At 35.0% G+C, this 27,047-nt stretch overlaps 2 long non-coding RNA genes across 2 annotated transcripts in view; one reads left to right on the forward strand and one right to left on the reverse strand.

Annotated features, from left to right (window-relative positions):
• The window catches only part of LOC143688823 (uncharacterized), a 35,909-nt gene extending 21,351 nt beyond the window's left edge, over positions 1 to 14,558 (reverse strand). The window contains exon 1 of the long non-coding RNA XR_013178333.1: positions 14,394 to 14,558. This is a non-coding gene — a long non-coding RNA (uncharacterized LOC143688823). The remainder of the gene's footprint in view (positions 1 to 14,393) is intronic.
• LOC143688822 (uncharacterized) lies at positions 1,748 to 25,641 on the forward strand. The gene is made up of 2 exons (XR_013178332.1): positions 1,748 to 2,052; positions 25,336 to 25,641. It is a non-coding gene; the product is annotated as an uncharacterized LOC143688822 (long non-coding RNA).
• Positions 25,642 to 27,047: the final 1,406 nt, after the last annotated feature.

Consider the following 27,047-nt stretch of genomic DNA (forward strand, 5'->3'; position numbering starts at 1 on the left):
GCCCCTTTAAGTGTACAATTCAGTGGTGTCTAGCAGCCACAGAATGATGTAACCATCACCACTATTTAAGTTTAGAACATTGTCATTACCCCAAAAAGAAATTATGTAACCCATTAGCAGTCACTCTCCATTTTCTCACCCCCAGCCCTAGGCAACCACTAATCTGCTTTCTGTCTATTCTACACGTTTCATATAAATGGAGTCATACAACAACAACAACAACAACAAAGTACAGAGGCATCATTTAAACCTCATCTTTCTGACTCTATAAGCCTGTTATTCTATAGCCTGTTGTTTCTTCTGTATTGCTAGATCTTCCTATGTTAATAGTCATATCCTAATGATCAGTGAGACTAAATTATTTTATATGTGCTAGACACAAGTATTCTTCTACTAAAATGCTTATTTCTTGAAGGCAACAGGTCTTTTCTATTTTCATAGTTTCCAATACCTGCCAAAACTTCTAACACATAGTAGGTGCTTAATAAATTCTTAATAAGTGAATCTATTTCTGAAATTATTAAACATAGAAATATCTAATATTTTAAATGAAGCATATTTTAAAATACTTTAATTTTCCTCAATCAACAAAAATGCTGAAAAAAAAACCCCCACCTCCAACCAGCTACAATATTACAAAATATAAGCTTCCCTTTGTTTCCTATTAGCTGAGCTAAAAGTAGCTTTCTCACAGTTGGGAAAGAATCAGGAGATCACTCATTTCCACCCTGGAATGGAATGCCCGCTTGTTGCTTGTTCAGGGAAGTGATGATGCCAAGAATCCTTTGTCTTTGGTATAATCAGAATCTGAAGTTTGTCCAAGCCTCTCTGTTCAGGCTGCCAATACTGGCAGCATTGCTTCCAGATAGATACTTTTGGTTCTGCTGACTCTGAAAGCCAATTCCCAGAGTCAGACAGGACCCCTATTCAGATCGGATTAATGTTTCTAAGTCTTCTTGGAGGGAGTCTTGAAAACTTTTCAAATAAAAGAAGATTCGGGTAAACTCTGAAACCGATGTCAATGGATACTAAAATAAGATTAAAAAACAAAATCATATTCCCAAACCAAAGATATTTAATTTCTCCCTTCTAAAATATTTTCTACTGGGAATGATTTAATGTGGCTAAGGTATGCTTGAGGTGGCTAATCTAATAAACTGAGGGCGCAACAGGGTGATTTTTGACATTCAATATGACCCAAAACAGTTCATTCAGCAGCAACTTGTTCCAGGCTGCTCGTTTCTTTCTACTGGTGGCTGTTGGCTGATCTAGGAAAAACTGTATTACCGTCAAAGGCAAGCTCAAGGTTAAAATGGAAAGAAATTGGGTCTGGAAAGATGTACAATGACAGAACTTACTATAAAGAAAATTGCAAAATAGAATTTCATTTCTACTGACTTAACTTGAGAAGCTCTCACAAATTTCAAGCTTGAAGCTCAATGTATAAATGTTAATTACGAAATGTTAAGGGTTATAATCCCTTCTCAGACATCTAAGGACAGCAGTACCGGAGTTATGAAATAAGAAGTGCCTCCCACAACTTGCCCGCAGTATCAAGATAATGTCATGGCCACCTTACATGCAAATGTTTTTGGCTTTGCAATATCTGGAAGCAGAGATAACACATGCAAAAGTTACCCAAGCACTTTCTTGGCAAAACCAGTTTGGAAACTTTTATCTCACTTATAAGGCTTGTTTCTCTTTTGAAATGTAGTACCCTGTGAAGAGTCACAAGGTCGGGAGGGATTGTATTCAGTCTGGAATTTCTAGATCAGAGGTGCAATAGCAAAGGAACATCAATGGATAAAGACTGTGAAGACAAAGATGTTTTATAAGTTGTAGTTGAGGGAAAATATTGGCCTGCTATTTCTTCTGCTAAATATTATCACTTTATCCACTTTATAATTGAGTAAACCAAGCTTTGAAGAATTTAAATAACTTCTGCAATATAACATAGCTCGTAATATCAGAGATGAGAAAATAAACTCAATCATGTGACTCCAAATCCTAATACCATGCGGACTCCAACATACCTTCCTTAACTGAATACAGGTAAGAAAAACCATTGGTTAGTTAATACAGATGCTCTGGGAGGCAACATTAATGGAAAAATATAGAGTATGATTAAAATTAAAATTGTCTTTACCTTTGGAACTTATTTCTATTGCTGTTTGGATTTGGGTGTTGCTAATATTCCAAAAACTCATAAAACTAATTTGTTCCCCAAAGTGATCAGCCATCATGATTTCAAAGGAAACCTTCTAATTCTCTCCTTTCAATAACTTTTGGATTTGGACTTTCCAAACTACACAAAACAGGATGAATGCATTTAAAGGCATAAAAGAACAGATTTGAAATCAGGATTTTCTGAAATATGTGATTGCTATTTTGCAAAATATATTTTAGGGGAATAAGCAGGAAAGTTGATAACAAATGTTAACACAGAAGCTATTAGAACTGAGCAGATGAAAGTATCATGGGCAAGCTGAAGCCGAGATTTATTTGGGGTAAATTTATACTGTTTGTGCATTCACAGGAGTAGTCAGGTGATACTTCAGAGACAATATGCCTTGCTACTTCTAAATCACCAAGGAGACCAAAAAATGCTTGGAACTAAAGAGGCAGCTGAACTAATTAATTTGCAATGGTGTTTTTATTCCAAGTTTCTGAAATAATTACATTTTGTGGTTAGCTAAAAATCCTGGAAAGGAAAACACATACTAAACAACCCGACAAGTATTTTCCTAACTACAGAGCTTTTAAAACTGAAATGCTTGCAGCATGTGATAACAATAAAAAAAAAACTAAATGGTTAAAACTGTTTGATACAATTGGGGCTTTTGGTTTAATTAAAGAATAATAAAACATCAATTAATATGAAATCAACAATAAAAGTAGTATATACTTACTAAAGAAAATTTTCAATTTCAAAGGTAAATAACAAAAACAAATCCCAAAACATTCAAACACAAAAAGTTATGACATTTTAATGATTTTCCTCCTAACTTTTTCCCAAATATAAGGTTTAGAAATTTAAATATATAAATATATAATTGAAATACTCTGTTTTACATCTTGAATGAATCTACTGTATTTAACAGTCAGAAATAGAGAATATTTAAAATTTTTATGATCTAAATAGCATTTATTGTGAACAATGTTTTTGTGCACAGGCTTTTCTGTATTTACTATCATTTACTCAGGATTGACTCCCATCAATAGAATTGTTCTGAGCAAAAGGACCAAAGGACATAATCATTTAAAATTTTGTTCATCATTACAAACTATATTTCACTGGGTCTATGACACACATTTTTTTCACATCTTAAAATCTCTGAAATCAGGAGGCAACATACAATCTAGAGTATAAAACATCGCTGTCTGCCAGCAGCCGTCGGTGACTCAGCTGCCACTGCTGTGCCCATGTGAACTGGGTTGTTATTCCTGGTGGCAACACCTGGAGCTCTATAACCCTCCAAAGTTCAGTCAACATGTCTGTTAGAGAGCATCTGAGGAAGGAATAAGACTACTGGTTATTCTCTGGAAACTTTCCATTGATAGATACCTCATGGGAAGATTAAGAAATCACACCCCAGAATTTACAAAATGGGAACTAGTCACTGAGCACTCTCCTTGAAAAAAGACCATAATATTTCACTCTTGATGTCCCTGAGGACCTGATTATGTAAGAAAAATGTGGATATCAACAACTCCAGAGAAATGGCATAGAAGTGTTGGGTTCTGAATACGAAGAAGTTTGCTTATATTTTTCTTTTTATACATGCACAAGAACTATAAATAATAATTTATAGTTATGTCTAAAGAAGTCTAAAATAACCTAATAAGTATATAATGTTATAAATGATAAGAAATCTTTTTGCCAAAATATATGAAGGTTTTATTTTTCTCTTAGTGGTAGATAAAACAGAATTGAAGCTTAAGAAAAATGGCATTTTAGATTCAACAAACCCCCACTCTATTGCCAAATTGCTTTCCAAAAGTGTCATGTCAGTTTACAAACCAGGAATGTATGATAGCAGCCAAATGGTGAAAATTGTTAAATTTCACCCAAATATAAAACCATTAATCTTTATAAAGTAATACTGAATAGAAAAAAAATTAGTGTTTGTGAAATATTAAAGATAAATACCCACCTGGCTTTCACTTATGCAAAATATCTCCACAATAAATATTTGTTGATGATAATATATTTACTTCTTACTGCTGTGGCAGCAATTAAAAATATAATATTAGTGAGGTAATTTTCAGACATTAAATTTTTTGTATTAAAAGAGTAAGATAATATTAAAAGATTTTTTTGGTAAAGAAAAACATGACAGATTCACCCTCACCTCCTTCGCACATGAATAGCAATTGAGTTCAAATCAAGATGAAGATCTGAAGCTTCTCGAAAAGTGATGATAACAATTCAGAAAAACGTAATATGAGCTTTTATTTGTTAAGCACCTACAGAACCAGGTCCAGTGCACACATGATCTCAAACAAAAATTATTATATCCAGTTAACAGGTTTAACAGATCGTTGCATCAATATCTATATCTAAATCTCTACGTCTACATTGAACCTCAAGCTAAAATATTTAGTATGATCACAATAATGGTCAATTGCAGAATGAGGAGTCAAAGTCAGCCTCTCTGACTTTGAAGCCCAGGATTTTTTTTCTTCTGAAATATAGCATATATATAAAAAGCAATGAATTTCAAAGCACAACACACAACAATTACAGAACAGGTTTCAGAGTTTGCTATGAGTTACAGTTCCACAATTTTAGGTTTTTCCTTTTAGCTTCTCCAAGACACTGGAGAAATATCAATATATTGATTCAGCAGTCGTATTCATTTGTTTAATCCTACCTTCTGTAATAACTTCACTTTCTCCTTTGATCTTTTTCCCAATCTTTAGGGGTATTTTGGGCTTTACCCAGTTTAACTTTTTCATGTCGGAAAGGCATGTCGATAATATGGGATAGGGTTATGGAACTAGTTGATGTTCTGGGGAAGCCGGTCCCTCTGGATTTCAGGACTTATCTGGCCTAGGAACTCATCTGGAGGTTGTAGGGCTCTGGAAAGTAATCATAGTACATGTAACCTTTGTAGAATCTCAGATAGAGCCCTAGATGTTCCTTAGGGTTGGCAGGAATGGTTTTGGTTGATGTTTTGCAAACTTTGCTAATTAGCATTATCTAGCAGAAGCTTGCATTAGAATAGCCTCTTAAACTTATTTGAGCTCTCTTAGCCACCAGTGCCTTATTAGTTACAATTCTTTCCCCCGCTTTGGTCAGGAAGTCATTGTCGATCCTATGATGCCGGGGAGTTATAGCCCATATTGCCAGGGAGATTTTCATCCCTGGATGTCATGTTCTACATTGGGGGAGGGTAATGATTTTACTTGTAGAGTTGGGGTTAGAGAGAGAGAGGCCACATCTTAACAACAAAAGAAGTCTTCTGGAAGTATCTCTTAGGCAAAACTATAAGTAGGCTTAATTTTGCTGCTACATAAATAAGCTTCACAAGAGTAAGTTTCAAGATCAAGGATTTGGCCTATTGACTTGGGAATTCCTAATGTTTAAAATAGTATCAGGGGTTTCCTAGTGGTAGAGTTTAGTGGTTCCATATTTTTTTCTCCCATCCCTCAAAGGACTTATAAGATGTTCTTATACACTGATAGTAGGAATGTAAACCAGTACTTAATCTATGTGGTAAGGGTTTAATATTCAGAATACATAAATTCTACAACACAACAACAAAGACAAATATCTGAATTTAAAAAGGGGAAAAAGACTCGAACACACATCTCTCTAAAGAAGACATACAAATGGCCAAAAAGCACCTGAAAAGACGCTTAATATCATTAGCCATTATTGAAAGGCAAATCAAAACCACTATGAGATACAATCTCACACCCACTAAATGACTACTATTAAAAAAACAGGAAATTACAAGTGTTGGAGAGGATGTGGAGAAATAGGAATACTTATTCATTGTTGGTGGGAATGTAAAATGGTGTAGCTGCTATGTAAATCAGTTTGGCAGTTCCTCGAGGTTAAGTATAGAATTACCATATGACCCAGCAATCCCACTTCTAGGTATTTACCCAAAAGAATTGAAAGCAGGGATTGAAACAGATATTTACACTGATGTTCACTGTGGCATTATTCACAATTGCCAAACAATGGAAATGGATAAACAGAATGTGGTATATACACACAATGGAATATTATTTAGCATTAAAAAAGGAATGAAATCCAGATACAAGCTACAACACAGATGAACCTTGGAGACATCACATGGAGTGAAATAAGCCAGACACAAAAGGACAAATATTGTATGATCTCACTGATAGGATATACTTAGAACAAGCAAACACACAGAGTCAGAATCTAGAATACAGGTTACCAAAGAATGGGGTAGAGATAAGGAATAGGTAGTTAAGGTTTAAACATACAGAGTTCCTTTTGAAATGATGAATTTATTTTGGTAATAGATAGTGGTGACAGTAGCACAACATTGTGAATATAATTAACAGCACTGGAATGTATAACAGAATGTGGTTAAAAGGGGAAGTATTAGGTTCTACACATGTCACTAGAATAAAAAAATAGTTTTTCTCAAAAAAAGTTAAAATTCATATACTCTTTCACCCTGAAAGTCCATTTCTAAGCATCTCTCCAACAGAAATATTCATATAAATTCTCATGTATTCTTGTACATGCCTCCTGGTACACATGTTCATATGTACTTGGTGGTAGAAATACTGGAGTTTATTACACACCCACCAAAATTCAAATGTCTAAAATGTCAAAATGTCTAAAATATCAAATGTTGACAAGGACATGGAGCAATTGGAACTCTCATATATTACTGGTGGAAGTGTGAATGCTACAACCATTTTGGTAAATTATTTGATACCTTCTTATTAAGCCAAACATATGCCTACCCTATAACCCAGCATTCCTGTGTATTTATTGGAAAGAAATGAGAAATAAGTGTTCTTATCAAGAAAGGTTTTGTTTCCCGGTGCCTGCCCCCCACCAAAAAGAAAGGTTGCTAGATTTAGTCAATTGCCTTTTCTGCTTCAATCAATACGATCATGTGATTTTTTTCTCTTTGATTTAATGTGGCATATTATATTAATTCATTTTCTTGTGTTGAACCACCCTTGCAAGTGAGGTGTTTTCCAATTCTTTGTTTACATCAGAACCGAAGGAGGATTTATCAAATTCATCGGCTGATTTATATTAAAATAATTTTGATAGATTATGATGTCTTTTGGGTGTGTTACATGGAAAGACTTCAAAAAATGCCATTGCTATATCAAAATTTTTATATTCCTATCTGCCTATTAATGTAAACAGTTTCTCAGCACACCCACACACACACGCACGCACACACAATTGATGCTAAACTCTGTTGAAGTTTAATAAGTTACATGAATCATCGCAGAGAAGTAGGATAGAGTAATCAATAAAAGATTTGCAGGCATAAAAACGCATTAAGATAAAAGTATGTGGAGGAGTAGAATGGAAATATGAATTCAAAGAGATAAAGGAATTATGTAATAATTAAGATTGTTAAAGGGGCGCTTGTTCATCTGTTTTTTTTTTTAAACCTGTTACTGTGGAAATTTTCAAAGCTATCCAAAAATAAATTAAACTCTTTTACCCGACTTCAATCTTATTTTTGATTTTGCTAATCTTATATAATTTTCTTGGCCTGAGTTTCTAAAGCAAATTCAGACATCATATTATTTAACAGTCAATCATATCTTTGTAAATTGGATGATGGTAGGTATAAATTTAATGTAGACACAGAATACATTAGAGACATTTTGAAGAGTGATTTGACAGCTGCATTTTAAAAAGTCAGTATTTACAAAAATCAGAAATCGCTGTATTTTATTGATTGTAAGAAGGACATTTCAAAATATTTGAACCTGAGATTAAAATATGACATTTATTTCTTTCCCTTTTTAAATAGTTTTGCTATAAAAAAGCCCTTTTTAAAAAATAGTTCCCTTTTTGAACATAAGTAAAGCACACATTATAACAAGAAAAAGTATTATTTTGCAATTAAAGACATCACGGGTCTACCATCCCTTCTCTGCAAACACTGTAAACACTAAATACTTTTTCATAATTTTGCTGTAAATTCATTGGGCAGTCAACGTTACCTGAAATGATGTAAGATTATGCATGGACTTTATTTTTATCCTTAGTGTGAGCATTTATACATTTTGTTGAAAAAATGTTAGTGTGTTTGATTATAGAGTGCTATCTCAAATCTCAATTGGGGTATTATGTAATATACAATAAAAGGCAGTAGATATTAAATTAGTTAATTAAAAATATGAAACATATATGGCCCCGAGGGTTTCAGATACGGAGTTATGGACTGTATTCACATATTGCTTTATTTAGCTGAAGAAAATTCACAATCTGTGTTCTAATCCATTTATTGCCTTAGTATTTTGCAGGTGGTGGTGCTTTCTGTTGAGTTAATGAAATGGAATACACATTATAAAGCAAATAAGTATAACATAGTCATGTGACTGAGCACAACAGAAGCAGAGAGAACTATGTTTACAATTAAAAATATTAAAAAAAAAATACTAGGTTTTTTAAATAGAATTCAGCTAACACATGACAAATTTTTCTTTGGAATTAAACTTGTTTTGTCCAAAATACAATCAAATGCTAAAAGCCCACTTTTACTATTAGAAGCATTTAAGTCTGGAAATAACAAATGTTTGATAAAATAGCTAAACAAACTCCACACTGGAAAGTTTAATCATTTGGGTTGGTTTCCCAAACACTCCTTAACTTCATCTTTTACACTCCCCAACCTCCACAGTTCCTGCCCCAAGCAGTATAAATGGAATGTTTGCAGTTAAAGTAAACAATGAAGCATAGTTTGTCCTTTAGAAAAAAAAAAATGGGCCAATTCTACAGAAATTTTCAAAAACAGAAACAGTATATCTTCCTCACATTTGAACTGCTTCAAATGTTCTATTGTACAATCTTAAAATTGTCTCAATTGTCCAATGTAATCTCTTCCAAACACAAGAACCAAAACCACGGTTAATGTCAATAAAATCACAGCAGTAAGCATGTGAATAATAGAAGGATCACTCAAAGATTGTTTAAGAATTACTATGTGTGGTGGTTTGAAGTTGTATGTACCTCTAGAAAAACACATTCCTTAAATTTAATCCATTCCTCTGGGTGTGAGTCCATTGTAAGACTTTCTGATGAGGTTATTTGAGTTAGGTATAGCCCAGCCAAATAAGGAGGGGTCTAAATACTATTATTGGAGTCCTTTATAAGCAGAATGAAATTCAGACACAGAGAATGCAAGCTGCAGAAATGAGAAGCTGGTATTCAATGGAACCTGGAACCCCGATGAGAACGGCTAGGCCAGAAGAGGCTGCCACGTGCCCTGCCATGTGACAAGCTAAGGACCAAAGATTGTACTTTTTCCCAGCCTCCAACCATAAGTGAATAAATTCTCATTGTAGAACCCCATTGCTTGAGCAGCCTAGGAAACTAAAACACTATAATGCTAAACAAAAACTAAAGAATAGATGCTTAAACCAGAATAATGGACTAGATAAAAACAGGGACAAATTATCTTGCCTTCTTCCTAGTCCTTTGCCTATTCAGTTATTCAGTCCTCTGCTTATTCAGGAAATTAGTTATAATAAAATAATAACTAAACCCTTGGATTCATGCCAGCTCCATACTCTGCATCTTTTGTTTACAACCGCTTTCCCCAAATGAACGTAACCTCTAGGGGGCAGCACCCAAAGATGCGGTTCCATTGGTCTCACTCCCAAATTATCCCAGGTCTCATTCAAGGTAGACGCCAGGGAGAAGGCCTGGAGAGACTCTTGGCTCTGCCAGCTCTTGCCGTGCCTGTGAGGAATTAGGGGTATTTGGAAGCAATCACAATCGCTGAGCGTAAACCTGGCCCCTGTCCTTGTGAGTGGGCCTCCTGCAATATCACTGAGGATCCAAGAGAACTTGCTGAAGGCTTCGGGGAAGGTGGGTTTTGATACCCTTTCCTCATTCCCCCTTCCCACCCTGGCCTTTGTACTCCCATTATCAACCACCTGCCTACATTTTCATTTAATTTTTTTTTTATTTCTGATTTAGCTCTGTCTTCGAGCTGATTTTTTCAATTATGAGGCCGATTTTTTTGAAAAATATAAGGATAATCTGGTTCTTAACATTTTCCCTTAAAGAATTTTTCCAGTTGGTATTTTTCTGGATCAGATCAGCTTTTCTAAAGACACCTCTGCAGAAGTAAGACATCACATCCTCAAGCTCTTTAATTCATTTCAAGTTTGATTCCAGATAAAGAGCTTGTTTTTCTGGTATGGAATCGCTTTTTACCTCAAATGAATTCTTCTCTTAAAGAAGTGGCTAGCCTGATTTCTAATTATAATCTGAGAGTTGTGGCATCCATTAGAACACAGCATAGTTTGCTTTCCCCTCTTTTGAAGAAATCTCTGTCAGCTCATGGTCATATTTAGGGAGGAAGGAGACTGATTGAATTAGGGCCATGCGAGCCAGCCTTCTGCACTGGCCAGTGGATTTGATACAAAAATGACCCAACTCTTTCAGCCAACCTGAATTTATATTACACTGAAAGCTAAAACACACACACAAAATTCAGAATGGAATTTACCTTATTTAAATATTTAAGTCAGTAAGTCTCATATTTTACATCTAAATGTCAACCATGAGGGAATTTGATTAAATAAGTTAAGATACAAAGTATAGGGCACAATGTTAGGAAATTATTAAAAATATTTTTAAGAATATTTAATGAAAGCAAGATTTTAAAAGCGGCTCTCTATATGTATGTATGCACATCTATATTTATTTATTATATATTTACCTGGGTGCATATATATATTATAGAACAGAATACACAAAAAATATTACGTGGTTCCATTTAGTAGTAAGATTCTTTTAGTTCTTATTTTCTTTCTTTTGCAGAAATGTATACACTTTTTCTAAATTTTCTGTTATGACCAGATAGTACATTCTGTTATGACCAGAAATTCAAATATATATTTTTTAAAGGGACAGGATTACTAGCTTAAGCATGTTTGAAAATCATTTCGATATAAATGGTTTTAAAATATTTCAGATATTTGATAATCTCAAAATGCCTATTCCTAATAGAGTTTTGGTTTTTTTAATAAATAACTAAGCTGCAGAAATCTGCAATATCCTATTTCCCTCCGCCTTAGTTCATGCCCATGTCTTTGTGGATAAGAAAGAATAGACACTTTAAAAAAATTATTCATTTTAGCTTATGCTTTCATTTGGTGCTTGATTCCAAATTTACCGATACTTAGCAGTCATCAGCATAATAACATTATCAAGAACATCAGTGACCCTGGAAATCTTTGCTCCTGAGAATTCCAGCATGTGAGCCCTGTGTCCACAATTTAAATTCATGCTTATCTTCAGTAAATATTAACTTCAGCTCAGTGTTTCTGAAAGTGATTAATGCGGAACACTACTTGTTGTTCACTAATACTATATTTTAAAGGAGGTGGTGGAAATTAAATAAACATCTTTCATAATTAAAATACTTAAACTTTTTCATCACTACCTTGTACTTAAAATGTATCATCACTATCCGCTTCCTATGGTATTTACTATTGTAATACCAAGAGACCAGAGAGCCTAAAAAATGTTAATAAAAATGAAGATACAGAAGTTTGGAGTTGGAAGCAGCATTAGATACCATCTGGTTGAAAGTTCCATCCAACAGAGATTCCTTTCCGTAAAATGCTAAGGGCTGGCCATCCAGCCTTTGCCTTAATACTACCTTAGGAAGCAGGAAGCACACTTGAATGCTGGCCAATGCCAGTTATTATTCCAATTTATTATTTCTAGTACTACTGCTTCTATTTTGCTAATTACATTATATTTGCATGGACCTTTCATAAATCTGTTATGTTGAACCAAAATTTACTTCCTTGGAATTCTCTCTCACATTAATGCAACTCACTCTCTCCCAATTAAGATTCCATTAGCATTTTTCAGGCCTATCTAATTCACCTTTGATGTAGATTTTTTAGAAGGAACTTAATTAACCGAATTCTTCAGGAAGTTAAAAAGAAACCAGCAAGGGTGGGAATGTAAAATGGTACAGCTGCTGTGGAGGATAGTTAGGTGCCTCCTCAAGAAGCTAAGTATAGAGTTGCCTTATGACCCAGCAATCCCACTACTCAGGATATACCCAGAAGACAGACATTTGCACACTGATATCCATTGCCAAACAATGGACACAACCCAAGTGTCCATCAACAGATGCATGGATAAACAAAATGTGGTATATGCATACAGTGGAATATTATTCAGCAGTTAAAAGGAATGAAGTCCTTAAGCATATGACAACATAAATGAACTTTGAGGACATTATGTTATGTGAAATGCCAGACATGAAAGGACAAATATTTTATGATCTCACTGATGTGAACTAATTACAATGTATAAACTCATAACATGAAATAGAGAATATAGCTTCCTAGAATATAGAATGGAACTAAAGAATGGGGGGCAGTTGCTTAATTTGTGCAGGATGTTTAACCAAGGTGAACTTACACATTTGGAAATGGATAGAGGTGACAGTGGCATATTATTGTGAAAGTAATTAACAATGCTGAATGGTGTATAAGTGTGGTGCAAAGGGGGAAGAGTAGAGTCATGTATGTCATCAGAAGGAAACTTGGAGGTTAAAGCATGGGAATGTACAACTTAGTGAATCCTATGAGGGACAATGTCCATAAGTAACTGTACAAATATACTCTTTCATAAACAGTAATAAATGTACTACACCAACACTAAGGCTCAATAATATGGGGGGGGGAGGGATAGGGAATGTGGGAGGATTAGAGTTTTCTTTCACTTTTTATTTCTTTTCTGGAGTAAAATGATCTAAAATCATTTTAGATGATCATTTAGATGAAAATGATCTAAATTTGATCGTGGGGTTGTATGCACAGCCATGTGATGATACTATGAACCAATGATTGCATATTTAGGATGCAATTTCTAGGATGGTTTCTATGCTGTGTGGATACATCTCAATAAAGTTACATAGAAAAAAAAAAAAAGAAACCAGCAAGACATGTGTTTGGATCGTGTTTGACTAGCATCAGAAACCCAAAATACCATATCTTATTTCTCTCACATGAAAAGAAAAGTGATCGAGGTTGGCAGCATGCCTTCACAAACTATTGTACCATCTGTACTGTACCAGTGAATACTAGAAGGAATTAGTTGAGTGGATTCATATGTAGGGAACACATATCTAATAAAGAATTCGTATCCAGAATCTGAAAGAATTCTTAAAACCCATAGGATGGTGATGGTAGCACAACATTGTGAATGTAATTAATAGCACTGAAAAATATATCTGAATGTGATTACAAGGGGAAATGCTAAGTTGTATGTATGGTAACAGAATAAATATTTTTAAAATATTCATCCATGGAACAATACTACGCAAACAGTGAACCCTAAGTCAACCCATGGAGTATAGCTAATAGCACAATTATAAAAATTATAAAAATGCCCCACACCAATGCAAGATGTTAATAATAGGGCAATATATGGGAATCCTGTATTTAATGCATGATTGTTCTGTAAACCTATAACTTCTCTAATAAAGGGTAGGGTAAAAAAGAGAGAGACAACATATAACCAATAAAACAAGGGGGAAAAGACTTGAACAGGCACTTCTCCAAAAAAGTTACATGAATTGCAAATAAGCTCATAAAAAGATGCTTAGCTATAAAATAAATAAATAAATAATGCTTAGCAGCTTAGTCATTCATGAAAAGCAAATTAAATATCACTACATATCCCCTGAATGGCTAAAATAAAAAAGAGTGACCAAGTGTTGATGAGTGTATTGGGCAACTGGAACTCTCAAACATTGCCAGGGGGGATACAAAATGGTACAATCTCTTTAGAAAATAAATAAGAAGTTTCTTATGAAGGTAAGCATACTCTTACTATATGACTTAGCAATTTTGCTGCTAAATATTTTCCCAAATGAAATAAAAAATCTACAGAAAGACACATATGCAAATGTTTATAGAAGTTTTATCTATTTTTATTCTTGATAGCCCAAACTAGAAACAATTCAAATGCCCATCAACTGGTAAATAAATGAACTGTGGTACATTCATATATGGAATTCTACCCAGCAATTAAAAGGAGAACATTTCAGACAAAGAGGGCAGTTGGCACAAAGGCACAAGACAAGAAATAGCTTGGTGTACTGATGAAATTACTAGGATTTGGGGGTTGCTGGAAGGTCAAGGAGCAGTTAAAATACATTACATACCTTACATGCTAGGCTGAGGCCTAAAATTTATATTCTTGGTGTTAACTTCAAATAGGTTTGGACATGATGAGGCAAACAGTCAGGCACTATGATAAAATAGAAAAGAAAATATATGTCCGAGCATGAATTGACATGTTGTCAAGGAAGTCAAAGACAGGAAGAGAATTTTCCAGAGGATGTAATTTAAATACGTAGGACAGATGGGATTCACGAGTGTGCTTCCATGTGCTTGCATTACACGCAGTGTCTCTTTTCAGCGTTGAAGTTGCAGTTCTCTGTTAAAGTCAGAGAGGTAGTGACTGTATTGACACTGACAGAAATATGGTGTTCAAGTAATCAAAAACTGTAGAGGAAGAAAGAACATAATATTTTACCTTTGCTGATAGATGTTAAAAGATTTAACTCTATGTTATTACAGTTTCTGGCTCTAAAATATCTTCATGAGGTGAGGCCAAGGAGTTTAACACCTACATGAATTCCACCGGGTTTACAAAATCCTTTGTTGAACAAAGCCCATCAGTTGGCAAGAGGAGTGGCTCCCGTGGATATAGAAAGTAGGGAGAAAAGCTGGATCGTGGTCACACAGAAAAGGTAGACCCGAAGGAACAGAGGAGGTTGGGGAAGCAGTAGGTAGAGTTGTTCCCGAAAAGGATAAATTACATTAAGAGAGGCATATTGCTAACTGCTTCCTTACATTAAATTTTTCCTTGGCAATCATGAACTTGCTGCCTGGGCCTGCAGATCATTAAAGAGGTAATGAGAGGACCGTGAGGGCATGCAAGGAAAAGATGCACGTCCAAAGGAATGAACAACAAATAGGGGACTGAAGAGCAGGGTATATGGCAATGATTTGGCTTCAGGAGATGTTCTTAAGAGCTGCCCCATTTGGACCCATTTAATCGGTGGCTGTGCCATGCATGTCTGAACTCACACACGTGTGGACTCTGCCTGATGTGTTCAGCTGGTCAAACTTCGTGCTCAGTTCTAGTAACTAGGCTTCTATTGTTAATCAAAACCCCAGTGCCCACTTTGACTTAACTCGAATTAAAACGCAGGCCTACTTCTTCCATATCTTGTTAGCTTGTCTGATGTAGTTACTGGACAAAGGTGGTGGATTCTCCTGCCTGACCACTCAATAATCAATTCCTGAGACACTGGGGTTTCAAAGGGAGAAAGAGTTTATTACTACAAGTATCATAGGAGAACAGATGCAATCTAAATATGTGAAGTAGTTGAGAGTCACAAATATGTTTCCATACAAATAGTTCTATAATTACATAGGATGTACAGTTTTTCTGTCTCAATTTTCAGGGAAACAAACTATTATTTCTACTTCTACTTAACATTGCCAGAAATACAAGATTAATTCAAGACTATCAAGGGGTTAAAAAGAACATAATATTTTACTCCTGTCTATGGTAAGTCTCTATCTGGTGGAAAAAAAAACATTTTTGGTTAAAAATATATCACTATAAAATGCAGCCAAGATATAGATGAGTCCCAATTCACATCTTAAATTTTCTTCTAATGATAAAGCTACTCAGGAATTACAGAACACAACTCCTTAGTTTAACAAAGAAAAAGTCTCTTTGTGCAAAGCCCATCAAGTGAAGTTAGGGAAAGGGAGTTCCAGGAAGAGACATCAGATATAAAAGGTCCTGAAACAAAGAAGAATGCAGTGTGCTTGGGGAACAGAAAGAAATCCTTGCAGCCAAAACAGAAAGTTGCAGAAGTAGTAAACAGAGGCAGATAGATTGTGAAAGGCCTTGTAAGCCAGGCTTAGGAGTTTGAAATATATAAAAGAAGAGGGGTGGACCAGATAAATCCTGAAATGCAGAGGGGCCAGCCTCTGCAGAATATCAACTAGTTCCAATCCATCCCCCATCCCATATTATCCTCAGCTCTTTCTAACATGAAAAAGTTAGAAAGACATAGCTCAAATCCCCCTACAGAGTGGGAGAAAGATCAAAGGTGATGGTGGAGTTATACAGAGAAGGTAGGTTTAACAAATCAGTACAAGTGCTGAATCATTATATTAATATTTCTTTTAGTCTCCAGTATCTTAGAGTAGCTAGAAATAAAAACCTAAAATTGTGGAACTGTAACCCAAACCAAACTCTGAAATCTGTTCTACACCTAACCGTTGTAGTATACTTTGAAATTTATTGGGTTTTTTTGTATGTATGTTATTTTTCACAAAAAAGAAAACCCTGCAATACTGACATTCCTTTGTTCTTCCTCATGCAAAAACATTTTTAATTTGTACATTTAATCACCATCATTGTACACTCGTAGGCATTCCTAAATTATACCATCTCAATCTTTATCATCTGTTTTTCCTTCTGGTTTCATATGTGCTCCCAGCCCTTCTTCCTCTATCATTCTCACATTCAGCTGTATTAAGTGTTCTTACATTATTGTGCTACAATCAGGTAGTATTGTACTATCCATTTCTGAATTTTTACAATTGTTCTAGTTGCATAATCTGTATCCCTTCCACACTAATTACCCAATCTCTATTTTATTTCTATCTCCTGATAATCTGTGTTCTTAACTGAAATTCTCCAAGTTCACTCATTAATATTAGTACATATCAGTGAGACCATACAGTATTTATCCTTTTGTTTCTGGCTTATTTCACTCAGCATAATGTCTTCAAGATCCATCCATGTTGTTACACTCTTCATGACTGTATTCTGTCTTACAGCTGTGTAATATTCCATCTTATGTATATACTACAGCTTGTTTAGTCACCCATCTGTTGATGAACATTTGGGCTGTTTCCATTTCTTGGCAATTGTTAAGAATGCTTCTATAAACATAGGTGTGCAAATGTCCATTTATGTCCTTGCCCTCATGTCCTCTGAATAGATACCTTGCAATGGGATTGCTGGATCATGGCAATTCTATACTAGCTTCCTGAGGAACCACCAAACTGCTTCCACAGCAGTTGTACCATTTTACATTCCCACCAACAGTGGATAAGTATGCCTCTTTCTCCACATCCTCTCCAGCATTTATTGCTTTCTGTTATTTGGATAATGGCTATTCTGGTGAGTGTGAAATGATATCTCATGGTGGTTTTGATTTGCATTTCCTTAATAGCCAGTGAGGTTGAGCATCTTTTCATGTGCCTTTTAGCCATTTGTATTTCCTCTTCTGAGAAGTGTCTATTCATGTCTTTTGCCCATTTTTTAATTGGGTTGTTCATCTTTCTGTTGCTCAGCTGATGAATCTCTTTATATATTCTGGATAGTAGACCCTTATCTGATATGTGGTTTCCAAATATTGTCTCCTACTGCGTAGGCTGCCTTTACTTTCCTGACAAAGTTCTCTGATGCACGAGTGTTTAATTTTGAGGCATTCCCATTTATCTATTTCTTTCTTCAGTGCTTATGCTTTGGGTGTAAGATCTAGGAAACTGCCTCCTATTACAGGTTTTATAAGACATTTCCCTACATTTTCTTCTAAATGTTTTATGGTCTTAGCTCTAATGTTTAGGTCTTTGATCCAAAAAGCCTCTATCTTTTTTTTTTTTTTTTTTTTGCCCCTGTCAGTCCTGCCCTCTCTCTATGGGGCAAAAACTCCTAGTACGTTCGGGTCTTATTCCAGGTTTATCTGAGCTGGGGGACTATTTTAAGTAGTCAGAATTTGTTAATTAATTCCATGATTGGAGCTTGGTTGAGCTAAGTCCCTGCTGCTAGTAAAGTCTTTTTCCTTTCCCCTTGGGGTACCAGGCTGCCATGCCTGTGGGGGTCTGTGTGCAGTCACAGCTGGTCCAGCTTGTCCAGACCAGTGTGTCTGATCACTAATGTGGCCCTAGCAGTTGCTTTGTACTGTTCCTGGCTATTTACTAGCTACTCTGGAGGACACATTAGGTTCCACATCTCACTAAGCTGCCATCTTAGAACTCTGAATCGAAGTTTTTGATTACTGATTCAATATCTTTACTTCTGATTGCTCTGTTGAGATATTGTTTGTTCCAGGGTTGGTACTGGACAAAGGCTGTGGATTTTTCTGCCCAATGTGCTCAATAACCAATTCCTGAGACACCGGTGTTTCAAAGAGAGAAAGAGTTTATTACTACACATGTAGTAGGAGAGCAGGCAGCCTAACGGCCCCAAATCTGTCTCCCTGAACTACAGTAATTTGGATAGTTTTATTAGAGAAAAGGTGGGCAAGGGTTAGGATAATGAGCGCCTGACTCCAGATGATGTAATTAGAGGTGTTCTGATTATTGAACATGCGCAGATTGATTACGTGCTTAGTCACAGAATGTATGAAAGAAAATGGCAGAATGAGGACTAGGTAACTTGTAGGTTAAAGTCTAAACTACTGTGCATGTCAGGTGAGCCCATTTTGGTTAGATCCAGTCTCAGTCATCAAGATAACTTGAGACTTGGGGTGGGTTAATTCTGGGTGAACTCAAGATTCTTCATTAACAAACCTTAGGGGCTATCTTAAGTGATTACCATACTATAAAGTTGAAAAACTGGATAACTAGGTATAGATGAATGTTAGTAACAAGGTTTTTACAAACACAGGGGCAGAAGATAAAGGCTATTCAACTATTATCAGAGATCAAGGCAGCTGGATTACAATTCAGAGATTTCAGGTGTTTCCCTGTAAGGTATAAACCTATCTTTTTTTTTGTATGCTGTATGGTGGGGTCACATTTCATAATATTTCCATGTGAGTATCCTGTTATTGCAGCATCATTTGTTGAATTTTTGTTTTGCTTGTTCGTTTCTGTTTGTTTTTTGGGGGAGTGCATGGGCCAGGAATTGAACCCAGGTCTCCTGCATGGCAGGTGAGAATTCTATCACTGAGCTACCCTTGTGCCCTCAGTATAAAGCTATCTTTAAAATGAAACTTACATTATCTTATTGTTTCCTTTCTTAGTTCTATCTACCCATTCAACTCTGATATGGAGTTCTTGGTTTTGTTTCTTTTAGTTCAAAAATTTAAAAATGAATCTATAATAATGAGATATTTGCTAAGCAAATTATACCCTGAAAGACCCATGCAGCCTTGATAAAATATTTTCTATGACTCAGCTTCAGTGTGAACTTATTTGCTGAAATTCCTACTTTCATTTTTTCATGCACTTATTATGAGAAGTACTGTTTCTACTGCCAAAGAAGTTTTACCAGTTGTAATTAGATGCCAGGTAATAATAAGGTATTATGAGGTATTATACATACCAATAGTGAATTCAAGTTCAAATTACTGGTTTGATCCTTAAGGATTATGTTCTGTACCCTAGTAATAATGAACTTTCATAAGCTACATGTGTTTTAGTTTGTTAAAGCTGCTCTTCAATAAATGGTGCCTAGAGAACTGGATATCCACATGCAAAAGAATGAAAGAGGACCCATATCTTACACCCTATATAAAAATTAACTCAAAATGGATCAAAGACCTAAGCATTAGATCCAAGACCATAAAACTGTTAGAAGAAAATGTAGGGAAATATCTTATAAATCATACTAGGAGATGGTTTCCTAGATCTTACAACCAAAACAAGAGCATTAAGAAAAATAAATAAATAAATGGGAACTCCTCAAAATTAAACTTTTGCGCATCAAAGAACTTCTTCAAGAAAGTAAAAAGACAGCCTACATAATGGGAGACAATATTTGGAAACGATATATCAGATAAAGGTCTAGCATCCAGAATTTATAAAGAGACTGTTCAACTCAACGACAAAAAGACAGCCCAACCAATTACAAAATGGGCAAAAGACTTGAACAGACACTTCTCAAATGAGGAAATACAAATGGCCAAAAGGTATATGAAGAGATGTTCAACTTCCCTGGCTATTAGAGAAATGCAAATCAAAACTACAATGAGATGTCATCTTACACCCACCAGAATGGCCATTATCAATAAAACAGAAAACGACAAGTGCTGGAGAGGATGTGGAGAAAGAGGCAAAGGCACACTTATCCACTGTTGGTGGGAATGTCAAATGGTACAACCGCTGTGGTAGGCAGTTTGGCAGTTCCTCAAAAAGTTAAATATAGAATTGCCATATGGCCCGGCAATACCATTGCTAGGTATCTACTCAGAAGACATGAGGGCAAGGACACACACAGACATTTGCACACCAATGTTTATAGCAGCATTATTTACAATTGCAAGGAGATGGAAACAGCCAAAAAGTCCATCAATAGAGGATTGGCTAAACAAACTGTGGTATACACATATGATGGAATATTATGCAGACGTAAACAGAATAAAGTTATGAAGTATGTAACAACATGGATGGAGCTTCAGAACATTATGCTGAGTGAGATTAGCCAGAAACAAAAGGACAAATACTGTATGGTCTCACTGATATGAACTGACATTAGTGAATAAACATGGAGAATTTCGTTGGTAACAGAGACCATCGGGAGCTAGAAATAGGGTAAAATATTGGGTAATTGGAGCTGAAGGGATACAGATTGTGCAACAGGACTGAATGTAAAAACTCAGAAATGGACAATACAATACTACCTAACTGTAATACAATTATGTTAAAACACTGAGTGAAGCTGAATGTGAGAATGATAGAGAGAGGAGGGCTGGAGGTACAAATGAAATAAAAAAGAAAGACGATTAAGACTGAGATGGTATATCTAGGAATGCCTAGAGTGTATGATGATAGTGACTAAATGTACAAATTTAAAAAATGTTTTTGCATGAGGAAGAACAAAGGAATATCATTACTGCAGGGTGCTGAAAATAGATGGTAATTAATGTTTTAAAAATTTAACTTATGTGTGAGACTAAACCAAAAAATGTTTATTTGGTACAAAAATTTATATTTTGACTAGTGCATTTCCTAATATAACTTATGTGGACAGCTTAATTGAACACCATAAATACATGGAACCTTGAGCAGGACATGAGATTTTGTTGGTTTGTCCAGAGTGATGCCCCGATAAATCCTAGAGTGATTTGAACAGTGAATAAAAAAGTATTTGCAAAGTCTCCTTCAGGGAATGATGAGAAAGGGGGAAAATTCAACTTCTCCAAGTTAAATTCTTGATATTCTCACAAGCAGTGTGGACAGCCAAAGCTATAGGCTGAGCCCCCAATCTTGGGGTTTCTTCATATGAAACTTAAGCCCACAAAGGATAGGTTAAGCCTACTTAAAATTAGGCCTAAGAGTCACCCCCAAGAGAACTTCTTTTGTTGCTCAGATGTAGCCTCTCTCTCCAGGCAACATCTCAACCAAACTCACTGCCCTCCCCCTGTCTACGTGGCACATGACTCCCAGGGGTGTGAACCTTCCTGGCAATATGGGACAGAAATCCTAGAATGAGCTGAGACTCAAAATCAAGGGATTGAGAAAACCTTCTCTACCAAAAGGGGAAGAGCAAAATGAGGCAAAATAAAGTGTCGATGGCTGAGAGATTCCAAACAGAGTCATGAGGTTATCCTGGAGGTTATTCTTACGCATTAAATAGATATCACCTTGTTAGTCAAGATGTAATGGAGAGATTGGAAGGAACTGCCTGAAAATGTAGAGCTATGTTCCAGTAGCCATGTTTCTTGAAGATGATTGTATAATGATATACCTTCACAATGCGACTGTGTGATCGTGAAAACCTTGTGTCTGATGCTCCTGTTATCTACCTTATCAATAGATGAGTAAAACATATGGAATAAAAATAAATAATAGGGGGAACGAATGTTAAAATAAATTTAGATTGAATTTATTTTCAATCTAGGCTAGTGATCAATGAAAGGGAAGGGTAAGAGGTATGGTATGTATGAATTTTTTTTCTTTTTATTTCTTTTTCTGAATAGATGCAAATGTTCCCAGAAATGATCATGATGATGAATATGTAACTATGTGATGATATTGTGAATTACTGATTATATATGTAGGATGGAATGATCAAATGTTAAGGATGTTTGCGCTTGTTTGGTATTTTAAAAAATAATAAAAAAATTAAAAATATATATATAATATAGCAATAACAGAGCAGTTTTTAAAAAGGAAATTTATGAAGTTGAAAGTTTACAATTCTAAGGCTGTGTAAGACACCAACAAGAGTTTACCTTCACTCACAAAAGGCTGATACCATTGTATAAAGATAAAACTTTTACAGTGTGACTGTGGGGTTGTGAAAATCTTGTGTCTGATGCTCCTTTTATCCAGGGTATGGATGGATGGGTAAAAAAATATGGATAAAAATTAAATAACTAATAGAGTGGGGGACAAAGGGTAAAATAAATAGGGTAGATAGAAATACTAGTGGCCAATGAGAGCGAGGGGTAAGGGGTATGGTATGTATGAGTTTTTTCTTTTTATTTCTTTTTCTGGAGTGAGGAAATGTTCTAAAACAATTATCATAGTGATGAATACACAACTATGTGATGATATTGTAAGTCATTGATTGTACACCATGTATGGAATGTTTGTGTGTTAACAGTTATCAATAAAAATATTAAAAAAAAAAAGAGGAAGAAGAAGAAAGGCTGATATCATCCAAATACCTCTGGGAAGGCACGTGGCTAGCATCAGCTGGTGTCTCTGGCTTCTGGACATTTCTGCCAGTGGGGAAAGTACATGGCGACATCTGCTAACTTTTTCTCCTCATTTCATAAGGCTTCCCCAAGGGCATTTTCCTTCAGCATCTCCGAATATCTCTGGCTGTGTGGGCTCTGTGGACATTCAAGCTTTTTCCAAAATGATTCTCTCTCAAAGGGCTCTAGTAAGCAACCACCCTGTAAACAGGTGGAGACATATCTCCATGGAAATCACCTAATTAAAAGGTACCACCCACAATTGGATAGGTCACCTTCCCATGAAAACAAACAAACAAAAATCCCACCTAGCAGTACTGAATGAGGATTAAAGAACATGGTTTTTTGGGGGTATACAGCAGTTTCAAACCAGCACAACATGAGACACAATTCAGTCAACTATTTTAAGGGGAAAAAGGGACGAATTCTTTGTTTATCATATTTGTATTCATAATACAAATAAGTGCAATTATAATAAGGACAATAATCAATACATCCAATTAGAACCCACAATAAGCAACACTACAATGAAAGATTACAAAGACTTGCATATATTGAAGAAATCAATGAATTTAGTTTCATAGATGAGAACTATTTGATATTGGTAAGCCCTCTTCCTCCCAAGCTAACTACGCGGACAAACATAACAATGGAAATTTTGAATATACTGTCAAGCTAGAAAGTGACAAAAAAACTCCAGATGGCAGAAATTAAGAAACTGAAAATATGGAGCAGTAACTAATGAGCAAGAAAAGGAGAAGCCAAAATAGCATACTGTAGGATGACCATGTATGTACTGTTTTCACAAGGATGACCACAATTGTACTGGCTTTATATCTGCACCTTCACAATTATCAATACCATCCCCTCCCTTTTTATTTCAAAAGTTCCTAATTTAGATGATAAATTATAAACTCATCCTTATAATGATGAACTAATGGGCATTTTGACAGTAGATAATAGGATTCTGAAAACCATGCATGAAAAGTATCTTAACCTCAAGATCTAAGCTCCCTGTATGCAATCAGGAGTCATAGGGGGCTGATTATTTCATGAAATAGGATATAGAAAAACTTTGGCCACTGACTTGCCTAGGATACTGCAAGGAACTTGCCCTCTAAGATCTGGGGTAGAAAAGAAATCACCCACAGAAGCCAGTACAACAAACTTTGGATAACTGTGGAGTCCAAATACTCCACAGTTGTTTTTTTTTTAACTTGGCTGTATGATCCTAAATTGAGATGTATGCACTAAAACTGTTTCAGATTTGATGAAACCCATCGAGTCTTGATGAAACCATTGAGAGAGGCGCATGTGAAATTGCTCTGTGGTTAAGATTCTAGTCCTGGGCAGACAGCATAAGGCCTCAAATCAACCCTGGCTGGAGATAAATTTACAGTAGGAGATTATAATCAATTTCAGGAAACGAATCACCGTGAGAAAGTATTATTAGACACAACAAAATGGGGGATTTGCACACCAAGGACTAAGAAAAGAACATAATCTAGTTTGAAAGATACTTTGAAATAAATGTATTTAAGGGAGGAAGGAATAAAAATCACAATGAAAGAAAAAGACAGTATTGTAAATAAACAGATTTGTAAAAGTGCCAAACAGAATCCTGGAAATAAAATATATAGTCATGGGGAAAAGTATTAGTGGATAGATTTAAAATTTCTGTTGTTTCATTAGTTTAGCTAAAGCTCTGGTGTCTTTTGTTAATTAACTCTGGAGATTAACTCTTGCATACAAAGTATACTTAAACAGGAAAGAAGATTAATTTTCCCCCTGGACTTGCATGCATTTTACATGCTTTTATGGAAATTGATTTCACTAATTTTAGTCAGGAAATGATGCAGAAATCAAGGTTATGAATCTTTAGATTACACACTAAATTTCTAAAATATTTAGCAAGATTTTTTCATCAGTTTCTGTTATGGTACATAATTTAATATAAAAATGCACACAATTAAGCACATTCCCTGGCAACTCCCCCCGTTCCCCCAACCAAAGAACATCCCATCAAACATTCTAGTTATAGTAGGGTAACAGGCTTTTTGACACCCAATCAAATAATTATTTTAACCATAGCATAACTGGTAAATATTTTGAAATAAATTTAAGAAACAACTATTTGCGTTTATGATTAAAACTACTATTCTTGGGATTTAGAATTATCTGGTTTTGGATTGAGAATAAAGACAAATAATTATTCTAATTAATAGCATGTGTTTGACAGTACCATTATTATATAAATGCAAGTTGCCTTATTATAAAAGTTTTATATTTTTGAATGCCTTAAAAATGCTAGGTTAACAATTCAGTCTCTTCTTTTGCCATGGGAACATATTAAGAATAAATTAGCTCTTTCTCTTTATCCATGTGTGTGTAATTGACTTTTGCTGTGTCTTTTCTTAAGACTTTTAGAATCAAGTGATTCCTGGCCAAGAAACAAAAACAGAATCGTCCCATTACTCAATGGATTTGAATGAAAACTGGCAATAAAATCAGGTACAACTCCAAGAGGAGACATTGGAGAAGAACAAAGCTGGGTCTGTAAGGAATCGTACGTGATGGCACACACGTTGATGCTGTACCGAGTTCACTAGAACCTTCAAGCTGAAAAGGTCACCCTTTCTGAGCAGTTGGACTTAATTTTATTGGGGGAAAACCTGGTTTATCCTTGTTTTTATAAATTGCATAAATAAATTGGTCCAGTAATAAATATGTGAGAACTTCCATTTGAAAAAAAATTATATAATGGTGGAAATTCAAGTTTTCTTTCCAAATAATCTGATCTATGACCTATTCGATATTATAGTTCTTTCAATTGTATAGGAAAGAAATGCAAAATAGCAGAGGATGTTAAACAGAAATGAGAGTCTTCAAGTAAGTCACTGTTAGTTGTTGAGTACCTCTTGTGACTCTGAGATACATGTCTGAAAGCAATCTTCTTTAATAAATAGACATATAAAAGAAGCCTTGTGTCATAAAATCCTTCTACTGAATGAGGAGACCAATTAGTCTTTTAAAACTGAAAGAGAATGAATAAGCAAAATAACAAAAATACATTAGAAAATTATAAAAAAAAATCAGTGTCTTTATGCAATTATCCCATTTAGTGGCATAAATATAAATTCTTAAGCCTCTAGGGGAAAATATAGAAAATGGATCCCTTTCCAAAAATAACTGCCATGCATCCTAGAATTTTCCCTGATTTAATGGGTAAACAAATATTGAAGAGGATGATTAGGTAGAATAAACATCTATAGAGGTATTTATTCTAAGCCTTTTAAATAGATAAGGTGGATTAAGGGAGGGTAATGTACTTTTCAAGATGCTAATAGGATGTGTTTATACAATACCGACAAAGTGATGTAGCAATGCTTAAATCATATAAATATTGATCAATTAAAAAACAAAAGCCATCGTTTTTTCTTCAGGCAATGAACTTGATAACTTTTCAGTAAAGACTCAGCTACTATCATCAACCAAATAGGGTCTTATTCTGGCACCAAAATGGAACCAAAGTTAACACCAAAGTTAAATTAATAAATTGAGTTAATTAATAATGATTTAATACCAGTCTGAGAAATTTAAATAGCCTAATTCTATGAAAGAATTTAAAATTTCAGTCTTTTCATGAACCTATGCAACAGAAAGTATTGCTAAGATAAATCTTTAATTAAAATAATCTCACGATATTACAATGCCTACTGAAATTGGTACTATTACTGTACTTATTTTACAGATTAGAAAACTGAGGCCTAGAGACTTTTAATAATTTGTTTGACATACAACTAACAAATATTTGAGCCAGGATTAAAATAAAGCCAATCTTAACCCAAAGAGTATTACTCTAACTACTATACTATATTCAACTCAAAATATGAAGACAGGTGCCTTTTTAACTGATTTGATAAGAAAATAGAAGGCAGCACAAACTGACATTTTATTGTACCTCAGGCATACAACACAACTGGTAATAAAATATTGTATAATAGAAGAGGAAGAGAACATGATTTTTCCACCAAGCTCCTTATTTTAGAAATCTACGTGAGATTTAGAGAGATGAAGTAACTTTGCCAATTACTATGTATCTAGTTAACTAAGTTAACTAATAAAGATTAA

Source organism: Tamandua tetradactyla, chromosome 6 (genome assembly GCF_023851605.1).
Source record: "Tamandua tetradactyla isolate mTamTet1 chromosome 6, mTamTet1.pri, whole genome shotgun sequence".
In the NCBI taxonomy this organism is placed as follows: domain Eukaryota; kingdom Metazoa; phylum Chordata; class Mammalia; order Pilosa; family Myrmecophagidae; genus Tamandua; species Tamandua tetradactyla.